The following is a 24,274-nucleotide window of genomic DNA, read 5'->3' on the forward strand; positions in this document are numbered from 1 at the left end:
CCAGACCCCTTCCTTGCTGACTGTGCTGCTTTTGTTATGTGGCTCGTTCAGCTTTCTGCTGTGGGTATTCCCCAAGTCTCTGATGTTCTCAGTGTCGTTGCTCTTCTCAGTTTTACTTACTGCCTTGGAGAGCTTGGTTTTCACCATTATCTGGATTGCAGATGAATCTCTTGTCTGTATTTATAGCGATGGCAGAAGTACAACTTTGGACTTTTGGCCTTGAATTTCTGCTTTAATAATGAAAACTTCTTAATGTTGTATGTAAATATTAGGTATTTTTTATTAAAAAAATCAGATATATGGTTAAACTATGTCAGTTGTTCAGAAGCCTAAATAACTCCCAACTCTAATGATCTAGGCTTTCTACAGACTGTCTTTTCTCTTTAATTTGCCAGTGTTCACTCAGTAATGTTTTTGCATGTGTATTAAAAACAATCATTTTAATACCATTTGCATACTTATAAAAGAGAATGTTAAAATATTTAAATTCTGTTATATTTTTAAAGTTTGTACAGAAGTTGGAAATCTTCCTAACACTTTGTACAATTACTTCTCTATATTGGTGAGAATGGTGTTTATTTAAACTTACTATTGTATGCTTAAGTATTATTAGAGATTGATTTAATTATGAAATCTGCTTAATCGAAATGGTAGAGGTAGAGGTAATAAGGCAACAGTATCCTGCAGTCATGTGGAGGTTTTCCCTTGTTATTGAAGAATGTGGCATTATACAGTTACCAGCTCTGTCTCTGCTTCACACACACTGTGTTATACAGTTCTCAGCTCTGTCTCTGCTTCACACACACTGTGTTATACAGTTCTCAGCTCTGTCTCTGCTTCACACACCCTGTGTTCTCTGTTGCATTTGTGTTTTGGTGAAAGTTTTGACAAAGAAGATTGTTTTTGGAATAGCCAGCTTTCTCTTTGGATGGTTGGAATTAAGAACTTCATTACTAAAGGAGTCTGCTGTGTCTTTGTTTCTTTTGTATGTAATTCACAGGGGCAGATTTTTCTCCTTTCATTTATGAAGTTCTTCTCTTTATATCAACTATTTACTATTTATTAAAAAATTTTTTGGTTGCACGGTGTGGCTTGTGGGATCTTGTTTCATGACCAGGGATAGTATCCAGGCCTTCTGCAGTGGAAGCATGGAGTCCTAACCACTGGGCCACCAGGGGATTCCCCTATTTATGCCAATTATTAATGTTCAACTTTTCTCAAAGTTTTTACTTTGGTCAGAAATACTTCATGGGAGAGTATAAAACTTTAGAAGTTAATATTGCTATTAGGATTTGAGTTTGTTTCATTTACTTTGTCTAAATAGAAGAAAAATTTCTTCATCCACTGTAACTTTTTATACACTTTAATTTTAATATTTAAGATGTAATTTCACAAAGCTAAATGTCTGACTTACACAAAATGCATGTGTTGGTTTTATTATTTAATTTTTTAGATTTGTTTTCATTAAAGCTATACATGCAACTGATCAGATAAATTTTGTAATGGAAAATAGACTACCTAATTCCTCTCTTTTGCCCATTTTGCTTCTGCATGCATTTTGGTGAAATAAGTCTTTAATAGTTTGTGGAAAAAGGATGTGTGGTGGATCTTGTTTGTCTGAAGATGTCTTTATTCTTAATTAATTCTTGATTGTTAATTTGGCTGGATAAGAAATACTTGTAAGTAATGCTACTTCAGAAATTTGAAGGTATTCATCTAGTGTTATGGTTGAAGAATCTTAAGTCATTTTGATACCTTTTTCTTTGTAAATGGCTTGTTTATTTCTCTGGGACCTAGTAGAATGTTGGCTTTATCCCCAGTGTTGTGAAATTTTGCAGTGTTGTTTGTTGGTTCATATATTATTCTGGACCTCTTCAGTGTAGAAATGCAAGTATATAGTTTTGAGAAAGTTCCTTAAACTACTTTTTTGATGATTTCCTTTCCTAAATTTTCCATGTTCTCTCTGGTACTTGTGTTTGACTGTTACACCCCCAGAGTGATTAATTAAAAAATAATTTCATCCCTGTTCTCTTTGGGATATTGTCTGAATGTGGCTTGCTAACTCTTCTTGAGTAATTCTTTTCTGTTACCCTTTTTTTTTTAACTTCACCTTCTCATACCCAACACATCCCTCGCTCCCTCTTTCCCTCTCCTTCTTTCCCTCCCTTTGCTTCTGCCTCTCTCTCTCTCCCTTCCTTTGTCTTTCTTTTCTTTTTTCTTCCTCTCTCCTTTCTCCCTCTTTCCCTTTCTCTTTCTTGATGTAATTTGTTTTGCATGTAAATATTATCAAACAGAATCCAGTGATACATAGAAAGAATTATATGTCAGGACCAAGTAAAAGATATTCCAGGTATACAAGGTTGGTTAACATTTGAGAATCAATCAGTGTATTTCACCATATTAGTAGAATGAAGAAGAAACACAAATAATCATCTCAATAGAAATGGAAAAAACCTTTAGCAAAATTTAATAACTGTTTATGATTAAAAAAAGTTTAGCAAATTAGGAATAGAAAGAAACATCAGTATGCAAAAGAAAGTCTATAAAAAATCTGTTAATATTACAATCAATAATGATATATTAAATATTTTCCTTTGGAATTTGGGATGGATTTACCATTGAACTTCTATTTACCATTGAACTCAAGTCCTTGCCATTTCAAGAAGATACGAAAAAGAAAAGATGTAAATATTAGAATGAAAGTTGTAAAATCATCTTTATTCATAGATAATTTGAATGTGTATGTAGAAAATACAAAGAAATCTCCAAATGGTTAGAATTACGAAATCAGTAAGAACTGCTGCACAGCAGAATCATTAGGTCTTTGGTGAACTGATTCCCTTGCGGTGTGTTTTTCCAGCATTGTCTTTGGCCATCACCAGTGTTCCCTATCTCCACCTTCCTCTCCACAACAACACTCCTTTGTGATAGTATTGAGCTTCCATTTCCTAGGATGAGCCCTCTTCTTTCTATCAGGTCTCTCATTTTCTACTTCCTCTTCTAGAATACACATGTCCTAACTTTTGAGTTAGGACGTTATTCAGCTTCTCTTGAGTTAGGACATTATTCAGGGGCAGTAGTATGTGTTCCCATAGGATTTACTGTTTTTTTTTAAATTTTAGTTGCTCATTACCTCTTACTTGTAGGTTTGTAGGCTGTTTTCAAATCTTTAGTACCTAACAGAGTACTTGATACAAGGTGTTAATATATATTTGAATGTTCCTACATAATATAATCTTTTGAAAGTTATTATCTAGAAGAAAAGCAAGTTTGCTTTCTGTAGGTGTTTCTGTGCAGTCTGTCTCCTAACAAAAGTGAGAAACTGAAAGATTTGGATGTTCTTTTACCCCATAGAAAGTCATTATTATATTTAATTGGCATTTACTCATATCAGCACAGTTTGTGCTTCCCAATTTTTTCATGGTCACTAATAATAATTGATTACTTTCTTAATGAACCTACGCCTGCAGTCTTCCAGGAAGCTATGACCAATCAATTGGTATTTTCATGTCAAATAAAAGCTGTTATTTATTATCTTTCAAATCCATCCTTTTTAGAAATTAATTTCAAGTCAATTCTTATTACTCTCAATGACTCTAGTAGTTTTAAGTGAATCAGTACCTGACTTGTGAAATAAAATATAGCAATATATGTGATTTAATGTATAAGTTAAAAATTTTAGATAGCTGTGGATATTGTGCTAATAATGATTATTTCCAAGGAGTGGGATCAGAGGCCACATTTGCCTTAATATGTTTTAAATTTCTTAATTTAAAGACCATACAATTAATTCTAACCACTTAAAATATTCATTATAAGAATCAAGGAATGCTGAAATGTAGAAAGTGAAAATTCATGTGATTCTATGTTTTTAGTGATAAACCCAGGTTGCCTCTTTACTTCTTTAATTTCTTCACTCAGATACTGAGTGTATATTGAGAGCTTACAGTATGCATTTCCTGTTTTTTTTTTCACCCTTGAGCTATTCATACATTCTTGAAATTAACTTGTATTATATACAGTACCTGATTCAAATTCTTTACATGTATTATATGTATTTGCTTTTGGATGTGTGTGTATGTAGAACAGTTTATATTGTGAACATCTTTCCATTTCAAAAGTTCTTTTTGAATTGCCATTTTGGCAATTGCATTGCCAAAAATTATGTTATTTCATTGTATGAACATTTATATTAATTTTAAACCTTTGCCCTGTAACATGTTACATTGTTACATACTTGTGTGTGTGTGTGTGTGTGTATATATATATATATATATACACACACACATTTAAAAAGTATACAAGGAATTATTTTTAGGATAACTCCTAGAAGGATAATTACTAGGTAAAAGAATGTATTCATGTAAAAATTTGACAGATATTGTAAAATTGCTTCTCAAAGGAAGTATGCTGTTTATACATGTGAATTCCCTTTTCCCAGTTCTGTGCTTTATTGGCTATTATGCCTATGTGGCGGGGGAAAATCCTATTCTTTAGCAATTTTTTCTGTCTTCGAGTGCTAGGGAGAGTGGATAATCCTCATATTTTTTCTGTTTTTTCTAATAATACCATGCTTGTTTTGTACTACTGATTTCAACTCTTTACTAGATTATTAGTGATAGATTATTAGTGATACATTCTTATGTATGTGTGTCTGTAGATGTCCTGTATTGTTGTTCAGTCTCTAAGTTGTGTCTGACTCTTTCCCACCCCATGAATTGCAGCACACCAGACTTCCCTGTCTTTCACTATCTCCAAGAGTTCGCTCAAACTCATGTCCATTGAGTTGATGATGCCATCCAGCCATCTCACCCTCTGTCACCCTCTTCTCCTCTTGTCCTCAGTCTTTCCCAGCATCAGGGTCTTTCTAGTGAGTCAGCTCTTTGCATCATATGGCCAAAATATTGGAGCTTCAGCTTCATTATCAGTCAGTTCAGTCGCTCAGTCACGTCCAACTCTTTGCGACCCCATGGACTGCAGCACGCCGGGCTTCCTTGTTCGTCGCCAACTCCTGGAACTTGCTCAAACTCATGTCCATCGAGTCAGTGATGCCATCCTCTGTCGTCCCCTTCTCCTCCTGCCTTCAGTCTCTCCCAGCTTCAGGGTCTTTTCCAGTGAGTCCGTTCTTTCCATCAGGTGGCGGAAGTATTGGAGCTTCAGCTTCAGCATCAGTCCTTCCAGTGAATATTCAGGACTGAATATTCCAATGAATATTCCTTTAGGATGGACTGGTTGGATCTGCTTGAAGTCCAAGGGACTCTTAAGAGTCTTCTCCAACACAGTTAGAAAGTTCAAAAGCATTAATTCTTTGCCGCTGAGCCTTCTTTATGGTCCAGCTCTCACATACATGTTTTTAGTTTCATACAAAGAAAATCTTTGCATATCTTTACCATATCTAATTTTAAATCATGACTCTCTTTGAAAGTTGAAGTTTTTCTTTTTCCATTATATCTTCTTGAATGTTTTTTTTTGCCAACCTCTGATTTTCATAGCTCTTTTGGGGAAATTTCTCCTTTGTTATATCTTACTTTAGAATCACAGGTACAGTTATTTTTAATCATTGCATTCTCTGCAGTGCCTTGTGTAATATGTGGAATATCTATAGGTGGTACCCACCAAATGGATTTATGCAGTATTTTGCCAAAGAAAAACTAAAACTCTACTTTAGTATAATGTGTTTTTTAAAATCATTTATCACTGACCAAATGGATAGTGCCATTTTTGACTGTAACAGAGCTTGTAATTCTGTCAGGAATTATATTAGCCTCGTGCTTACGCCGTTTGCTTATTGCTTACGGAGTAGATGACCATTTTGGGTTCTCACCTGAACCAGATTTTTTAGAAATCCAGATTGAACCTTATTTATTATCCTTAGGAGTCTAATATACTGGGTGTCTGAATTTTCTTGTTTTAGAGCAAATTCTTATAAACTAGGGCTTTTACTCTGAGAGCAGATGGACTGTGGAGATACGGTTTCCTCAAGTGTCTCTGAGCCAAAATCCTGTTTCTCATCTAAAACACTGGGTAGACAACTTGGCTTATTCCTTTTAGGTTATTTTATTATTACTTACTGCCAGAAAGTTACTATTATTTTTTGTTCTGCTATGCATGGAATTCACAGTTCACATCCTAAAATATTAAAAAGGTTTTTAAAAAAACCCCAAGGTCCAATCCATTTTTCCTTACTGGAGTATAAATGCCTAGTATTTTTTGAAGCTTATAATATTGTAAACAGCCCACCCATGCAGTCAAAAACACTAATTGTAGCTGCTGTTTTATGATATGAATGGCTGAAGCTATTTTCTAGAGACAGATATGAGCAGAACACCTTTAGAATTGTTAAACTTTTTCTCATTTCCTTTTTTCTTTGCAAATTTTTGAATAGGTTGCACTTCTATGTGTTGAATTTCATTATTTTCTCAATGTGCTGGCTACGTGTTTCATCCTTTTCAAACAAGTTTTGTCACAATCAAGGGAGAGCTGTTTGATATGTTTAGTCATATGAATTCAGAAATTCTGATTAACTTTTCCAGAAGGGTTTGTCATAATTTTTTTTTAAAACTCTAATAAATGTGGTTCAACAAGTAAACCCTGTAAACACACACACTCTCACAGCCTGTTCATCCAAAACACTAGCGCCTTTCCGAAAGTAGGCCAACTGACATTTGCTTACAGTCATCACCAGTATTTTGCAAAGAGGAAACAGGCTTATCGACATTTTAAATGGCCAAACTATGAGATTTAGGGCTTCCCTAATGTTTTCTGCTCTAATTACTTCTCAGTTTGCTTTGTGTATTTTTTTTTTTTTTTCATAACACCTAGTCCTTATCACTGGGCCCTTTGTCACTTGGGATCATTTAGATTTTTACAAAATTTTGCGAAGCCTGTGATTTAGGTGAATCCTAACTTGGGAATGTATGTTCTGTTCACTTTAAATTTTTTTAATGTTTTTGGTCAGAAAAACAGTGTTTTTAAAAGAGAATGTTTGTTTTAGAAATACTGCTTTTTTAGTTTAAAAATCCTTTTAGTTTTTGGTGATGCCATGGTATTGAGTTAGATAAATTGATCTAAGCGTATTCTCAGTTCACACCTAAATATATGATCCCTATAGTTTGGGACTTTTCCTATGAAGGCCGTAGTGAGTAGGAAGTATACTAAAGAGAAAAGAGAGAAGTAAACGGGCAAATCAAATGTATAATATTGCTTTGATACTCTTCAGATATAATTCTAGGCTGATTATAAACATTATCACCACTTTACCACTATTTTGCAAGGTGAATACCATTACCCTATTTTATAGGTGAGGAAACTAAGCTCAAAGAGGTAGGTGACTAGCATCAAGATACATAGCTGTTAAGTGATCCAGTTGGAATTTGAAGTTTCAAGCTCACCCTTAACCATTTAGGCCTCACTGTCTTCCATTATATGATTTTTCCTTTATTACAGGAAAACAGTTTTAGCAAATCCAGGTGTTTCTAGGCTATGACTCTGACCGCGGAAATCAAACAATTTTGTATTCATTGAAATTTGTAAAAGTAGCTCTGTTTTTCTGTATTTTCATTCACACTTGAAGCTCTAAAGTATCTTCAATTGTGTTTTCATTATATTTGAAGTCCTTGGTTTTTAGTCTGACAGTGAAGAACGATGAAGATAGTCTATATTGGGACCCATATATAGGTAATCTATTTTCCTACATTAAGTACATTGAAAATTTTAAGCTGTTGGGATGAAGTATATCACAAGGACAGCTGTAATCTATTCAAGGTACGCTCACTCTAAATTAAATCAGCCCTTTAAAAGAAATGTTGGTTCCCTTTACAGGACTTGGTATAAACTATTAAAAGTACATCAGAAGGGTTAGTGACGGATATCTCAAATCAGATAAAAAGAAAGGTGTAACATGAAGCAACTAAATTACATGTGAGCTTAATGATTCTGACCCAAATAAACAGACTTGTAATGGAGATGCTGATCCTTATCAGTACAGTTTAAATGCCTTTTTTTTTTAAACTGTAGAACTATAAAGAAGACTGTAGGTGTCTTAGTGAATTGGACAAATTATGGTCTTGGAAATTGTTTGTTTATACTTAACACATTCCTAGGTGTGAAAATGAAAACTCGTAATTTTCTAAATAATAGATATTTTAAAGTAAGTCTTTTAAAGGATTTATCTTTATTGAGAAATAATTTTCATGCCGTGAAACTCATCAATTTTAAGTAGAAAATTTGATGAGTTTTGCCAGATGGATATCGTTACGTAACTATCAAAACACAAAACCTTTTATCACTGTAAGAAGTCCCCCTTTCCACTTCACACCCACTAAAATGGCTATATCCAAAAGAGAGATAATAACAGATATTGGTGGGATGTAAACTAATTGAAACTCTCATACATGGTTTCTGAGAATGTAAGATAGTATAGCCACTGGAAAATAGCTTGACAGTTATTAAACTGTTAAATACAGAGTTGACATATGACCCAGCAATTCCACACCTAGGTGTATAGCTAATAAAAATGAAAACATATATCTACACAAAAGCTTGTATGTGAATATTTATAGCAGCATTATTCACATTAGCCAAAAACTAGAAACAATCCAGATGTCTGTCAATTTGTAAATAGAATGTGGTTCTAATGAAATATTATTTGGTCATAAATAATTGAAGTTCTGATAAATACTAAACCTGATGAACCTTGAAAACATTATGCTAATTAAAAAAACACAGCTATAAAAGGCTGTGTGTGCCTAGTGACTTAGCACACACATAGTAAGTGTCAATTTAACTTTGCAAGAAAATGCTAAATTGGAATTCCAAAGTGGCTATTCTGATTTTCATTCCCACTTGGCAGTGTTCCAGTTTTCCTAATGACTGATAATATCAATCATCTTTTCTTGTGATTATTTGCTTTTTTATTGTTTTTGTAAAATTGTCTCTCCAAATCTTTTACCCATTTTTAATGGTGTTTTTATTATTGAGGTATAAGAGTCCTGTATATATTCTAGGTAGAATCCCTCCTTTAGATATGTGTGTGTATATGTATATATAATATGTACAAAGATGTGTTCCTTCATGTGACTTACCCTAATGGGCTTTGAAAAAGAAAGACTTTACATTTTAGAGCAGCTTTGGGTTCATAGCAAAATTGAGCAGAAGGTACATATATTTCTCTTATACCTTCCTGACTCCGTACATACTTTTTCTCCCCCATTATCAACATTCCCTCAGAATACAGGTTTTTCAAAAGTTTTTACCGTTCAATTTTAATTCATTTTTATTTACCAATTTGCTGAATTTTGTGTGTGTGTGTGTGTGTGTGTGTGTGTGTTTTTCTTTTACAGGTTGTGATTTTGGTGTTTCTTTTTTCATTCAGGTTTTTTCCTAGGTTTCCGTGTGATTTTTGTCCTTGAACCATGAATTATTTAGAAGGATGTTGTTTTCTTTTTAAATTTTGAGAGATTTTCCTGGTACCTTTGTATTATTAATTTCTAATTCAGTCCTGTTGTTACTAGAAGGCGTAGTTTATGTGATTCTGGTCCTTTTAAGTGTTCTGAGATAGGTTTTATGTCCCAGAATATTTTCTGTCTTGTTCCTTTCTTCTATATCCTTACATATTGTCTTTCTGCTTATTCTGTCAGTTACAGGAGTTGGTTGTTGAGATCTTCTGCTATTAGTGAATTCTTGTAATTTTATGAGTTTTTGTGTTATGTGTTTTGCCATTCTGTTATTGGGAGCAAAACATTTAGGATAGTAAAGTCTTCTTTATGTATAGATATGTTTTTAATGAAGTCCCTGATACTATTTCTTGCTCTGAAACAGTCCTGCTTTCTTTTGAGTAGTTTTGGCATGGTGTATCTCTTATGGTTGTTTTACTTTTAACCTTTGATTTTCTTTATACCTGAAATGCATTTCTTGTAGGCAGCGTGTACTTGAGTCTTTTTTATCCAATATTGTGTCCTGATTATCATTGTGTTTTAGACCATTTTGTTTAATGTGTGTATTATGGGATTTAAATCATAAAATAATTCCATTTTATCTCCTGTGTTGTATATCTTAGCTATGTCTTTTTGTCTTGTTTTGTTTTTTAGTGCTTCTTTATGATTTATAGTATTTATCTTTAATTCATCACAGCCTACCTTCAAGTAATATTATACCATTTCATGTATAATAAAAAATCAGAAATACTTAACAACAATAGCAAAACAAACCCATTTTGATTGAAAAATGGGCAAAGATTTTGAATAGATGTTTCCCCAAAGAAGATATACAAATGGCTTATAAGCACGTGATGCTCAGCTAAGTCGCTTCCGTCGTGTCTGACTCTGTGCGACCCCACAGACGGCAGCCCATCTGGCTCCACTGTCCCTGGGATTCTCCAGGCAAGAACACTGGAGTGGGTTGCCATTTCCTTCTCCAGTGCATGAAAGTGAAAAGTGAAAATTAAGTCGCTCAGTCATGTCTGACTCTTCGCCACCCCATGAACTGCAGCCTACCAAGCTCTTCTGTCCATGGGATTTTCCAGGCAAGAGTACTGGAGTGGGTTGCCATTGCCTTCTCTGAGCAGCATCATTAGGGAAATGCAAATAAAAACCACAAAAAGAGAACACTTCACATCCATTATATAACACCCATTATAATGGCTAGAATAAAGAAAAGAAAAAAAGCCCCACAGAAAATGAAGTATTGGTGAGGATGGAGTTGGAAAAAATTGGAATTCATGTGCTTTGCTAGTGCAGCCACTGTGAAAAGTGGTATGGTGCTTTCTCAAAAATGTGGATTTGTGAAGAATTTTGGGTATGAAATACTAAAGAAATAAAATACATAGATATATTTGTTTTAATAGACTTGTTTTTAAAAAATTGGGACTTCCCTGATAGCTCATCTGGTAAAGAATCCACCTGCAATGCGGGAGACCTGGGTTTGATCCCTGGGTTGGGGTGATCCCCTGGGGAAGGGAAAGGCTACCTACTCCAGTATTCTGGCCTGGAGAATTCCATGGACTGTATAGTCCGTGGAGTTGCAATAATTAATTGTAACTGGAGGCTAATTACTTTACAGTATTGTGGTGGTTTTTGCCATATGTTGACCTGAATCAGCTACGGGTGTACATGTGTCCCCTCATCCCGAACTCCCCTCCCTCTTCCCTCCCCATCCCATCCCTCTGGGTTGTCCCGGTGCACCGGCTTTGAGTGCCCTGTTTCATGCATTGAACTTGGACTGGTGATCTATTTCACATATGGTAATATACATGTTTCAATGCTATTCTCTCAAATCATCCCACCCTCACCTTGTCCCACAGAGTCCAAAAGTCTGTTCTTTTTATCTGTGTCTCTTTTGCTCTCTTGCATATAGGGTCATCGTTACCATCTTTCTAAATTCCATATATATGTGTTAATATGCTGTATTGGTGTTTTTCTTTCTGACTCACCTTCACTCTGTATAATAGGCTCCAGTTTCATCCACCTCATTAGAACTGATTCAAATGTGTTCTTTTTAATAGCTGAGTAATAGTCCATTGTGTACACATACCACAACTTTTTTATCCATTCATCTGCTGATGGCTATCTAGGTTGCTTCCATGTCTTATCTATTGTAAACAGTGCTGCGATGAACATTGGGGTCTCTTTCCCTTCTGGTTTCCTCAGTGTGTATGCCCAGCAGTGGGACTGCTGGATCATAAGGCAGTTCTATTTCCAGTTTTTAAAGGAATCTCCACACTGTTCTCCATAGTGGCTGTACTAGTTTGCATTCCCACCAACAGGAAAAAAAGCAGACATAAATCAATGGGACAGAATAAAGAGCCCAGAAAGAAACCCATGCAGTTTTAGTCAGTTAATATATGACACAGGAGGCAAGTATATACAATGGAGTAGAGACTGTTCAATAAGTGGCTCTGGGAAAACTGGACAGTTACATGTCCAGAGTGAAATTAGAACATTTTCATGTACCATATACAAAAATAAGGTCAAAATGGATTAAAGACCTAAATAGAAGACCAGAAACCATAAATTGTATAATTTTTTTTTTAAATCTGTCTTCTCAAGTAACAGAAATTAAAGCAACAGTAAACAAATGGGACCTAATTAAAGGCTTTTGCACAGCAAAGGAAACAGCAGACACAATGAAAGGCAGTCTACTGAAGGGGAGAAGATGCAGTGATGTGACTGATTCATATCCAAATATATAAACAGCTCATACAACTCAGCATCAAATAAAACAACTCATTTAACAAAATGGGCAGAAGATCTAAATAGACATTTTCCCATAGAAGATGTACAGATGGCCAACAAATACATGAAAAGATACTCAGCGTTATTAATCATCAGAAATGCAGATCAAAACTTCATGCCTCTCAGAATGACGGTCACCATAAAGGCCACAAATAACAAATGTTGGTGAGGATGTGGAGAAAGGGGAACTCTGATGGTGGGAGTGTAAATTGTTGGGGCCACATGGAAAATAGTATGGAGGTTCTTCAAAAAACTAACAGTAGAACTACTGTATGATCCAACAATTCCACTCCTGTGTATATATCCAGAAAGAAAAGAAGCTGAAGCATTAATTCAAAAAGATACATGTACCCTACTGTTCACAGTATTGTTGTTCAGTCGCTCAGTTATGTCCAATTCTTTGCGACTCCATGGACTGCAACATACCAGGCTTCCCTGTCCTTTACTCTCTCCCAGAGTTTGCTCAAACTCATGTCCATTGAGTTGGTGTTGCCATCCAACTATCTCATCCACTGTCATCCCCTTCTCCTCTTGCCCTCAATCATTCCCGGCATCAGAGTCTTTTCCAGTGAGTTGGCTCTTTGCATCAGGTGGCCAAAGTATTGGAGCTTCAGTTTCAGCTTTAGTCCTTCCAATGAATATTCAGGATTGATTTCCTTTAGGATGGACTGGTTTGATCTCCTTGCTGTCCAAGGGACTCTCAAAGAGTCTTCTCCAACACCACAGTTCCAAAGCATCAATTCTTTGGTGTTCAGCCTTCTTTATGGCTCAATTCTCACACCCATATACGACTATTAGAAAAACCATAGATTTGACTAGATGGACCTTTGCCGGCAAATTGATGTCTCTGCTTTTTAATACACTGTCTAGGTTTGTCATAGTTTTTCTTCCAAGGAGCAAGCAAGTTTTACTTTCATGGCTGCAGTCACTGTCTGCAGTGATTTTGGAGAACCCCAAAATAAAGTCTGTTTATAGTAGTCAAGATATAGAAGCAATCTAAGTGTCCATCAACAGATGAATGGATAACGAAGATGTATACACACATACACACACAATGAAATTTTGCCATTTGCATGGTTGGGCTTGGAGGGTTTTATGCTTAGTGATTTAAGTCAGAAAAATAAGTCATACAGAAATATTGTATGGTGTCACTTATATGTGGAATCTAAAAAATGTAGTACACTAGTAAATGTGACAGAAAAGAAGTGGACTTTCAGAGAACAAACTAGTGGTTACCAGTGGAGAGAAGGAAGGGGAGAGGGGCAAGATAGGGTTGGGGACTAAGAGTTATAAACTATTAAGGTATAAAATAAGCTACAAGGAGATACGAACCACTGTATAAAAATCAGATAACAGGGTCTTACTGAATAGCACAGGGAACTATACTCAGTATCTTGTAAAAGAGTATTTGTAAATGGGATCACAAAAAGTTGAACATAACTGAGCAACTGAACAATGTGTGTGTGTGTGTGTGTGTGTGTGTGTGTATATATGGATATATAATTGAATCACTTTGCTGTACACCAGAAACTAATATTTCAATTAAAAACAAATAAGCTACAAGGATATATGGTACAGCATGGGCAATATAGCCAATATTTTATAATAACTATAAATGGAGTATAGCTTTTAAAAATCATGAATTACTGTATTGTGACCCACTATGTTATATCCCTGAAACACATGTTATATTGTAAGTCAGCTATATATCATTAAAGAAATGTCAATCTGTTCTGTCAATTGATTGCTTTTCTAATTATGAATCAGATTTTCTTGCTTTTGCTTGCCTTGAAACATTCCGTTGGATGCCAAACTTTGTGAATTTTATGTTGCTCAGGGCTGATGTTTTGTATTCCTTTAAATATTTCTGGGCTTGATTCTGGAATATAGTCAAATTACTCAGTTTTTGTTCGGTATGTCCGAAACAGCCTTCAGTCTAAGGCAGGAGTGTGCTAACATTTTCTTGCTGCTAAGTAGCTTCAGTCGTGTCCGACTCTATACGACCCCATAGACGGCAGCCCACCAGGCTCCCCCGTCCCTGGGATTCTCCAGGCAAGAACACTGGAGTGGGTTGCCATCTCCTTCTCCAATGCATTAAAGTGAAAAGTGAAAGTGAAGTCACTCAGTCGTGTCCGACTCTTTGCGACCCCATGGACTGCAGCCTACCAGGTTCCTCCGTCCATGGGATTTTCCAGGCAAGAGTACTGGAGTGGGGTGCCATCGCCTTCTCCGAACATTTTCTTAAAGGGTCAGCAAGAAAATATTTTAGGCTTGTGGGGTAAGAAAAATGGGATTGGATTTTATTTGTAGAATAGTTTAAATATTAATGTGTCTTTGGGGAAGTTGAATATCGGATCATTTAAAAGGTGCAAGCATTTTTAGTTATTGTAGTTTTACTTGTGCTTTCTTCTCTCTGGTACTAGATGTAGTAGAAAAAGAAAATGATAAAAACATAAAGGGATTCTTTTTTCCTTTTGATTTCATGAATAGGTAAAGGAGGCTTGAACTTTCTCTCTCGCCTTACTATTGTCAAGGGATTACGATGATTCTTACTTTTTAGAGAATGACATTTTTTCCCTCTTTGTCTGTGATGCTTTTAATCTTAAAAAACAAGATTATTGGGCCTCAGTTGTTATCATTTGAATATCTTCTTGGCACCTCCTGTTTAACCTAGTTTTCACTAAGATTTTCCCTCTTGTCATTTTTAGTCTGTCAGTTTTTATGTATATGTATGTTCCCTCTGGGAATATTTTGGAATTTCCATTATTTCATTTGTGGAACATGGAAAGAATCTAATTTGAGGCCAGGTGACTTTATATAGTTTCACAGTTAACAGCAACAAGCAGGCACACAGACTAATCAAAACTCTCAAATTTTATAATACAAAAATGGAAAGTACAACTGTGCGTGTGTGTGTGTGTGCGCGCGCGCGTGTGTGTGCAAAGGAGTGAAAAGCACAAAATTTAGAAGAGGGGCTACCCAGTAGTGGGTGAGTGACAGGGTTTAGGATGTATGAATCTGTGTTAGTAAATGGAAACTGTTGGTAATGTTTTACTTCTTATCTTGGGTGATGGGTTAATAGGTATTTATTATATTATTAAAATATAAAAATGAAGTCCAAGCATTTAATGTTAGAGTGAACCAAGGGTTGAAAAAGTGAAAGTGTTAGTTGCTCAGCTGTATCCGACTCTGTGACTCCGTGGACTGTAGCCCACCAGGCTCCTCTGCGCATGGAATTCTTTAGGCAGAAATACTGGAGTGAGTTGCCATTCTCTTCTCCAGGGGACCTTTCCTACCCAGGGATCGAACCTGGGTCTCCTGCATTGCAGGCAGATCTTTACTGTCTGAGCCACCAGAGAAGCCCCCCACCAAGGATTGTTAATGGTCTAATTCTTTGTATTTGGGGCTGTAAGTGGAGAGGAGAAAGGTACAAGCAAGAGAAACCATATTTGGTCAGAAGTAGAAATCAGAAATGAGAACTAAAAGTTTGGAGTGAAGAAATAAGAAGGAGGGATGTTTCTCTTTGTATATATTTTGTCTTGAGAGATTTTCTTTTATAAAAATGTATTCTTTAAAGGTGCTAATGTTTTAAAAATTTAACAGTATTAAGTCACTTCTGCATTTGTAAAGTAGTGTATTTATATATGTTTTCTCTAACCAGAATATGACTGTGGCTAACATCTGTGCTTGGTATTTTTATTCATATTTTGAACAGGCCACTGTAGTATGATTTCAAGTTCATTGTCTATTATATTTTTATACCATAGTTTTGTAGTCTTTCAAGTGTAAATGATATTCTCCTTAAAAATCTTTTTAAAATTGAAGCATAATTGATTTACAGTATTGTGTTAGCTTCTGGTATACAGAAAAGTGATTCAGTTTTATATATGTATATATACATATTCTTTTTGTCAAATTATTTTTCATTATAAAGTGAGTGAGTGAAGTCGCTGAGTCGTGTCCGACTCTGCGACCCCATGGACACCAGGCTCCTCCGTCCATGGGATTTTCTAGGCCAGAGTACTGGAGTGGGTTGCCATTTCCTTCTCCAATATTTTCATTATATTCATTCATATATTCATATATATTCATTAATATATTTCATATATTTTTCATTATCGTTTATTACATAATATTGAATATATTTCTCAGTGCTCTACAGAAGTACCTTATTATTTACCTGTTTTACATATAGCAGTTTGTATCTGCTAATCCCAAATTCCTAATTTATTCCCCATCTCTCTTTCCTCTTTGGTAGTGGTTAAGTTTGTTTTCAGTGTCTGTGAGTCTGTTTTATCTTTTATGTAAGTTCATTTGTATCATTTTTTGTGATTCTACATATAAGTGATATCATACAGTATTTGTCTTTCTCTATCTGACTTTGATTAATATGATAATCTCTAGATCCATGTTGCTGCAAATGGCATTATTTCATTCTTTTTTTTATGGCTGAGTAATATTCTGGGGGTGTGTGTGTGTGTGTGTGTGTGTGTGTGTGTGTGTGTATGTGTATGTGTATATGTATGTGTCACATCTTCTTTTTCCATTCATCTGTTGATGCACATTTAGGTTGGTTCCATGTCTTAGCTATTGTAAAATACTGCTGCTATGAACATGGGAGTGTTTGTATCTTTTGAATTATAGTTTTCTCTGAATATATGTTCAGGAGTAGGATTGCAGAATCATACGGCAACTCTATTTTTAGTTTTTTGAGGAACCTCCTTACTGTTTTCCATAGCGTATTCGGCAAATCTTGTGTATGACGTGAGGGAGTATTCTAACTTCATTGATTCACAAGTGGGTGTCCAGCTTTCCCAGTACCCTTGCTGAAGAGATTTGTCTTTTTTCTGTTGTATACTCTTATCTCTTTTGTCAAAGATTAATTGATTGTAGGCATCAACAATATTTTTCTTTATCCTATCTCACCAGGACGAATGAAGTAAGCTATAATTTTTTTTTTTTTTTTTGAAAATGTCACTGAAAAAGTGCCTAAAATGAGCAGTTGTGAAGAGGGTGCCCCATAACCTCCATTCCACCACTGGCGGGATGGAAACAGTGGCTCTAGAGTTCTGATGTCTTCTCCCATCTCCCTTTCTCTCCCTCTCATGCTACATTCAGAGTGTTGCTATGGGAACTTCCTTATTTCTTTTATCCTTGTTGACCTTAGTCACCATAAGAAGCCTAAAGATTATCTCTCATCCTTACAGTCTCCTCCATATATTCAGTTGCCAAACTTTTGGAATCTCTCTATGGATTCCCTTCCCCTTGTAGGCTTTTTGAGGGAGTGCTGCTGCTGCTGCTAAGTCGCTTCAGTCATGTCCGACTTTATGCGAGACCCCATAGACAGCAGCCCACCAGGCTCCGCCGTCCCTGGGACTCTCCAGGCAAGAACACTGGAGTGGGTTGCCATTTCCTTCTCCAATGAGGGAGTGCCAAGACCTATCAGTGTTTTAATAGGAGAAATCTCATTTAGCACCTAGTTTCAGGCTGGTTGGAAGCCAGACCCCCAGGCAGGATCTTTTAAAGTATAGAAATATATACAGTCCTGTGCATCACATTTGTAATTCCTGCTGGCCTCCAGTCCAGGAGAGCTGTAGTTCCCTGGGTGACAGAAAAATTGAAGCTCTAGACAGTTGTGCAGCTCCTTTCTGGAAGGTCTTTTAGAGCTGTAGTAAGGTCAGAGGAGAAGGTAGGGGTGGTGTCTCATTGGGAGCACCTCTTAGCTCTGGGTGTGCGGGAAACCCGAAACCTGTCCCTCAGGCCGTAGCTCCAGGCTAAGTAAACGGGGCCTTTTTACAGGCAGGCTAGGGTTGAATTTCATTTGACTTTCTATGCAGTGCCCTGGGGGTGGTGGCCTGCCAAGAACTGTCTTTTCAATTGTTATAGTCCCCTAGAGCTCAATAATGTCGGCCTCCTTGTCCAACAGGGCTAGGCAATCAAGGGGGTGGCCTTGTGTGGATTGCACATGCCTGCTGGCTTTAGCAAGTCAGCTGGAGAGTGTCAGTGGCAGGCTGACCCTCTGGCTTTCCAGAGACAGTGGGAAAATGTCTTGAGTCCACATGCCCATGGTTTCAGCCGTGCAGCAGGGGAGTGCCTTTCCTGTGTACCCCTGCCAGCTTTGGTCTGGGGGTGGGAGAATGCTGCCCGGCTCACGCTTGTCAGCCTCAGCCAGGGAGTGGCTAAATGTAGTGCTGGAATTTAGCTAGGGAGCAGTAGAGTATTTGTTCTGCTCATCACTCCAACCAGTAAAGAGGGAGTGCTGCAGCCCCCTGAGCTTTCCGGCTTCAGCAGGGCAGAGGTTGCCACCACCTTCCCCTGCCTGACTTAGCAAGGCTGGAGGGAGGCTGCTGCCTCTGATTGAGCCCAGCTCTGCTGGCAGGCTAGCAGGAGAGTGCAGTAACGGTGTCCACCAGCGCTCTCCAAGGCGAGATTCTGCTGTTCCCTGTCCCTCCAGCAGTTGCTCTTAGATGAGCAAATGAATCTCCTTCGCATATAGTCTAGGCACTTTCTAAATTGCTGTTTTTTTTCTTTTCTTGCTTGGTCTTAGTTTGAGTGAGACTGCGTGCAGACCTGTTGAAAGGGGAATTCCAGTTTTCATATAGTGCTTTGGGTCCCTTGGATGTCAGCCCCCGTTGGTTTTCTAAGCAAGACGTTTGGGGGGCTTGTCTTTCTAGTGCAGATCCTGAGGGTTGGGGTACCCGATGTGAGGCATCAATCCTGCTCTTCTAGGAGGGGCATTCTAGATTGGTGAGTCTTCCTTATTGGTGTTGTGGAGCCAGGGGTGGGGTTTTTGCTGAGACCTTGTCTCTGCCCTTTTTTTTTTTTTTAATTAAAAAAAATTGGCCACACTGTGCAGCATGTGGTATCTTAGTTTCCCCATCAGGGATTGAACCCTTGGCCCCTGCATTGGAAGTGTGGAGTCTTAACTAGTGGACCACCACAGAAGTCCTGTGTCTGTCCTTTTACTTGTCTGGTTGTGGTCTTTTGTTGTGGGGAAGCAGTTCATCTAGTTTTTAGATCATTTCCTGGTGGAAATGATCTTTGTGTAGCTGTAGATTTGGTATGTCCATGAGAGGAGGTGAATTCAGGATCTTTCCACATGATCTTCTTGGACTCATTTCCCCTACTTTATTTACATACTTTAGACTTTAGTCTTAGTTCATTTGTATTTTCTTGTCTCCATGTTTGATTTTTTTCTTAATTCCTTTATCCTTCTTCTCCAAGGAACCCTAATTCAATTTGACATTCTCCATTTAAGCATTCTTTTCTTCTTCTTTTAAAAAAAATTACTTTATTTTTGGCTGTACTGTGTCTTCGTTGCAGTGAACAGGAGCATCTCAGGTTTCAAACCTCTCATTGTGGTGGCTTCTCTTGTTCCTGAGCACGGGTTCTGGCACACATGGGTTTCAGTAGTTGTGACACGTGGGCTCTGTAGTTGTGGTGCCTGGGCTTAGTTGCTCCATAGCATGGGGGATATTCCTAGACCAGGGATTGAACCTATGTCCCTCGCATTGGCAGATGGAGGGACATCTTAACCAGGGAAGCACCTCCATTAAACCTTTCTGATCAACCAAGGAAAGGTTATGTATCTGAGCTTTTTGGGTACTTTAAAAGAAAGCTTAATGCCTGTTATTTACTTTGCTTTTTATAATTTCTTACTAGTTTTCTGAGTAGTCTAGAACTTCCTACTCAGGAGAGATGACTATCTGTTTCATCTTTCCAGATGTGGCCCTGTGAGGCTTATATAATTACTACTTAATAATTGCCTGCTGTGTTTAGTTTATGGTTAAAAGTTTATTTTACCACCTTTTTAACATTAGGTCCCACAGAATTCTTTCATTTTAGTCTTACTTTATTATAATAGCTACTATTTTTGATCACTTGCTATGTTCAAGTAAGGTAGAATCTCCAGTTTACAAATGTGGGACTAAAGTTCAGAATTAAGGTCATAAACCTTAAGTCTGTTTGTGTCTGACTTCAAACTGCTCATGTTCAGATTAGTTTTTGTGACTATAAAACACATTGTCTGGTCTTTGGACATTTGAGATTAAGGCTTAACATATTATGCTAGTTAAATTCCTTAAGTGATTATATATTTATTTTTACATACTGTGTACATAAATATGATTTCTAAGCAATTTTAAGATTTTGGTATTATAGTTTTATTCTTCTATTTCAATAATTGCCAGAATTAATTTTCAATTACTTGAGCATATTTGTTCCAAACGAAATGTATTCTTTCCTGGTATATAGAGTTTCCATATTTATAAACTATGAGATAATGCCACATCTATGGTTTGAAATTATTTCTGACTTTATTGTTTCTCATTTTATGTTTGACATCCCTAGGTTTATTTATCATATGATAAAAATTGTATCATGTAAAGTGTGCCCAAACTTGGGGAGGTTGAATGACATGTGGCTGTGTGGACATAGAAATTGAATATAGTATAAAACATATACTTCATAGAACTGGTGTCAGGAAAGTATGTCAACTTCTCAAATGTGGTCAGAATTCTGTACAGAATGCAGTCAAGGCTTATAGTAAGCCAAAATTCATAGGGTGTTTGGCTTATGTTTGGTTTCCAGACTTAAGATCTTTAATCCATTTGACATTATCTTTGTATATAGTATGAGGAAATGTTCTGAATTGCATTCTTTTACATGTAGTTGTCCAGTTTTCCAGCACCACTTATTGAAGAGATTGTCTTTTTTCCATTGTATATTCTTGCTTTCTTTGTTGTAGATTAATTAACCATGAAGGCGTGGATTTATTTCTGGGCTCTCTATTCTCTTTCTCTGATCTATGTGTCTCTTTTTGTGCCAGTGCCATGCTGTTTTGATTACTGTAGCTTTGTAATATAATCTGAAGTCAGGGAGTGATATCTCCCACTTTGTTCTTTTTTCTCAAGATTGTTTTGTCAATTCAGGATCTTTCATGGTCAAATACAAACTTTAGGATTATTTGTTCCAGTCCTGTGAAGAATGTCATGGGTATTTTGATATGGATTACATTAAATCTGTAGATTGTGCTGGGTAGTATGGACATTTTAACAGTATTAATTCTTCCAGTCCATGAACATAGTATATCATCTTTCCATGGCTTTATGTCATTTTCAGTTTCTTTGATCAGTGTTTTATAGTTTACAGAGTATAAGTCTTTTCACTTTTTTGGTTAAGCTTATTCCTAGGTATTTTGTTCTTTTTGATGTGATTTTAAATGGGATTTTTTTTTTTTTTTTTTTGCTTTCTCTTTTTGATAGTTTAATATTAGTGTATGGAAAAGTAATAACTTTTAAAATGTATTAATCTTGTATCCTGCAACTTTACTGAAGTCATTTTTTAGTTCTAATAGTGGTTTTTTGTGTGTGTGTGTGTGTGGCATCTTTAGGATTTTCTGTATGTAATACCATGCCATTTCAGATAGTGACAGTTTTACTTCTTCCCTTCCAATTTGGATGCCTTTTATATCTTTTCTTTGATTGCTGTGGCTGGGACTTCCAGTGCTATAAATAGAAGTGGCAAGAGTGGACATCCTTGCCTTGTTCCTGATATCAGAGGGAAGGCTTTCAGCTTCTCACCATTGAGCATGCTATTAGTTGTGGGCTTGTTGTAAGTGGCCTTTATTATGTTCAGATATGTTGCTCTGTAAACGGTTTGATGAGAGTTTTTATCATGAATGAATGTTGAATTTTGTCAAATGCTGAATCCCATAGATATTAGAAAGCTGTGTTTCCATTTTCATTTGTCTTGAGCTGTTTTCTGATTTCTTCCTCGATTTGTTCATTGACCCATTTTGGTTTTTTAGTAGCACATTGTTTTCATTTTCCCCATTTTTCTTCCTATAATTGCTTTCTAGTTTTATACTATAGTGGTTGGAGAAACTGCTCAATACAATTCCCATTCTTTTAAGTTTGTTGAGAGTTATTTTTGGTTTAACATATGATCTATCCTGGAGAACATTCCATGTGTACTTGATAAGAATGTGTATTCTGATCTTTTGGGATGGAATGTCCTGTAGATATCTATTAAGATTAATTGGTCTAGTGTGTCATTTAAGATCTCTGTTTCCTTCTTGATTTTCTGTTTGGATGATTTGTCCATTGATGTAACTGAGGTGTTAAAGTCCCCTACTATGAATGTATTATTGTCAATCTCTCCTTTTGTGTCCATGTTTATATTTGCTTTAAATATTTAGATGCTCGTGTGTCAAGTGCATATATTTTAAAATATTATATCCTCTTCTTATATTAATCCTTTTATTATTAATGTTCTTCTTTGTTATTTTTTATAGACTTTGCTTTAAAGTCTATTTTGTCTGATATGAATATTGCTACCACCACCCTTGTTGTTTCCATTTGCATGAAATTTCTTTTTACTTCTCCTCACTTTCAATTTGTGCATGTCTTTAGTTCTTTTAAGTAGAATATAGATGAGTCTTGTTTTTTAATCCAGTCCACCCCCCACCCCCACCCCGCAGCTGTGTCTTTTGATTGAAGCATTTATTCCACTGACATTTAGAAGTGTTTGTGCTTATTGCCATTTTGTTCCTTTTATTCTGGTTATTTTTATAGTTCTTCTCTGTACTTCTTTTAGCTTCTTCCATTGTGATTTGATTTTTTTTTTTTTTTTTTTTTTAGTGGTATGCTTGTGTTACTTTCTAGTTTTTGTGTATTTATTTTAGGCTTTTGATTTGTTACTACCGTTGGGTTCATAAATTTTGATCTTTAACTCTATCTCCTTGCTTTAAATTGGTAATGATTTAAGTTCTAACACCTAGAAGGTCTACATTTTAACTCCCCTCCCTCACATTTTGTGTTTTTGATACAGTACTTTACATCTTCATGTTAATCCTTTTATTCTAATACACTGTTGCTGTTGTTCAGTTGCCAAGTTGTGTCTGACTCAGTGACCCCATGGACGTAGCATGCCAGGCTAATACTTACTAGAATGCATATTCCAACTTGTTTCTGCAAAAAACATAAAACTTGCAGAATGGTGAAATGAATATGACAGTAAACTCATGTATACCCTTCCCCTAGACTAACTACTGATATTTTGGTCACATTTTAGATGAAAAAGAGGGAAAAGCCAACCTCTGTTCACCAGTCTAATCAACCATTATTCATGTCTTGCACACAGTTTATTTCCTTTGCTGCTGAACAACTTGCTTATTTGCTTTAATTTCTTAATGTAGGTGTAATTTACGGTAGAGAAGTGCAGAGATTTACCTGTTACAGCTTGAATTTTGACAAATGCATGCACTTATGTAACCCATACTTCTATAAAGATATTTCTGTTACCACAGAAGGTCCTTACATGCCCTTTCCCAGTCATCCTCACACCCTCGGAAGCCTCTCTTGTTCCACTTTCACTTTAGAGGAGTCGTTTTCCCTGTTCTTGACAATGTTGCATGTATCAGTACATCTTTTCTTTTTATTACTTAATCGTATTCCATTTTATGACTATATTTTTCATTTTCTATTGAGTTGAATTCATATATTTTGAGCTGTTATGAGTAAAGCTGTTGTGAACTTTGCCATAGATGTCTTCTTGTGTCATGGAGTTTGAGTCACCATTTGAGTGTGTTGTAATAGGTAAATCAATTAAATGTGTGTAATACGAGGCTCTGTTCAGTTCTTTAAAGAAAAGCAAGTCAAAATAAGGAGTGGAAGCATGATAGAGGATGATCTTTTTGATTGGAAAGTATTTTAGCAATGACCTAAAAAAAGTGTGTAAGACAACTATGGAGGTGACTAGAGTATAACTTGATAGTTCTAAGGAGATAGCTGAAAATGGAGTGTTCCTGAGGCAGAAGTGTCCTTGGCACATTCCAGTGTGGGTTAGCAGGGCAGAGAGTTAGGTCAGAGAGACACCGACAACATGGTAGAGGAGCACGGAAGGAGTTAAGGTTGTGAACAGTATTTTTTTTACCAGGAAAGTAGATGAATGGCTTCACAATATGACATTTGCTGGCAACAGTAATAACTGCATAAAGTTTATTGAGTTCTTTCTTATCACAGCACCTTGTTTAGGCCATTCCA

At 36.3% G+C, this 24,274-nt stretch overlaps 1 protein-coding gene across 1 annotated transcript in view; it reads left to right on the top strand.

Annotated features, from left to right (window-relative positions):
* Nucleotides 1–24,274, top strand: part of BCAS3 (BCAS3 microtubule associated cell migration factor) — a 589,753-nt gene that overhangs the window by 57,634 nt on the left and 507,845 nt on the right. The gene's annotated exons all lie outside the window — the stretch shown is intronic.

This window comes from Bubalus kerabau, chromosome 4 (assembly GCF_029407905.1).
Source record: "Bubalus kerabau isolate K-KA32 ecotype Philippines breed swamp buffalo chromosome 4, PCC_UOA_SB_1v2, whole genome shotgun sequence".
Classification (NCBI taxonomy): domain Eukaryota; kingdom Metazoa; phylum Chordata; class Mammalia; order Artiodactyla; family Bovidae; genus Bubalus; species Bubalus kerabau.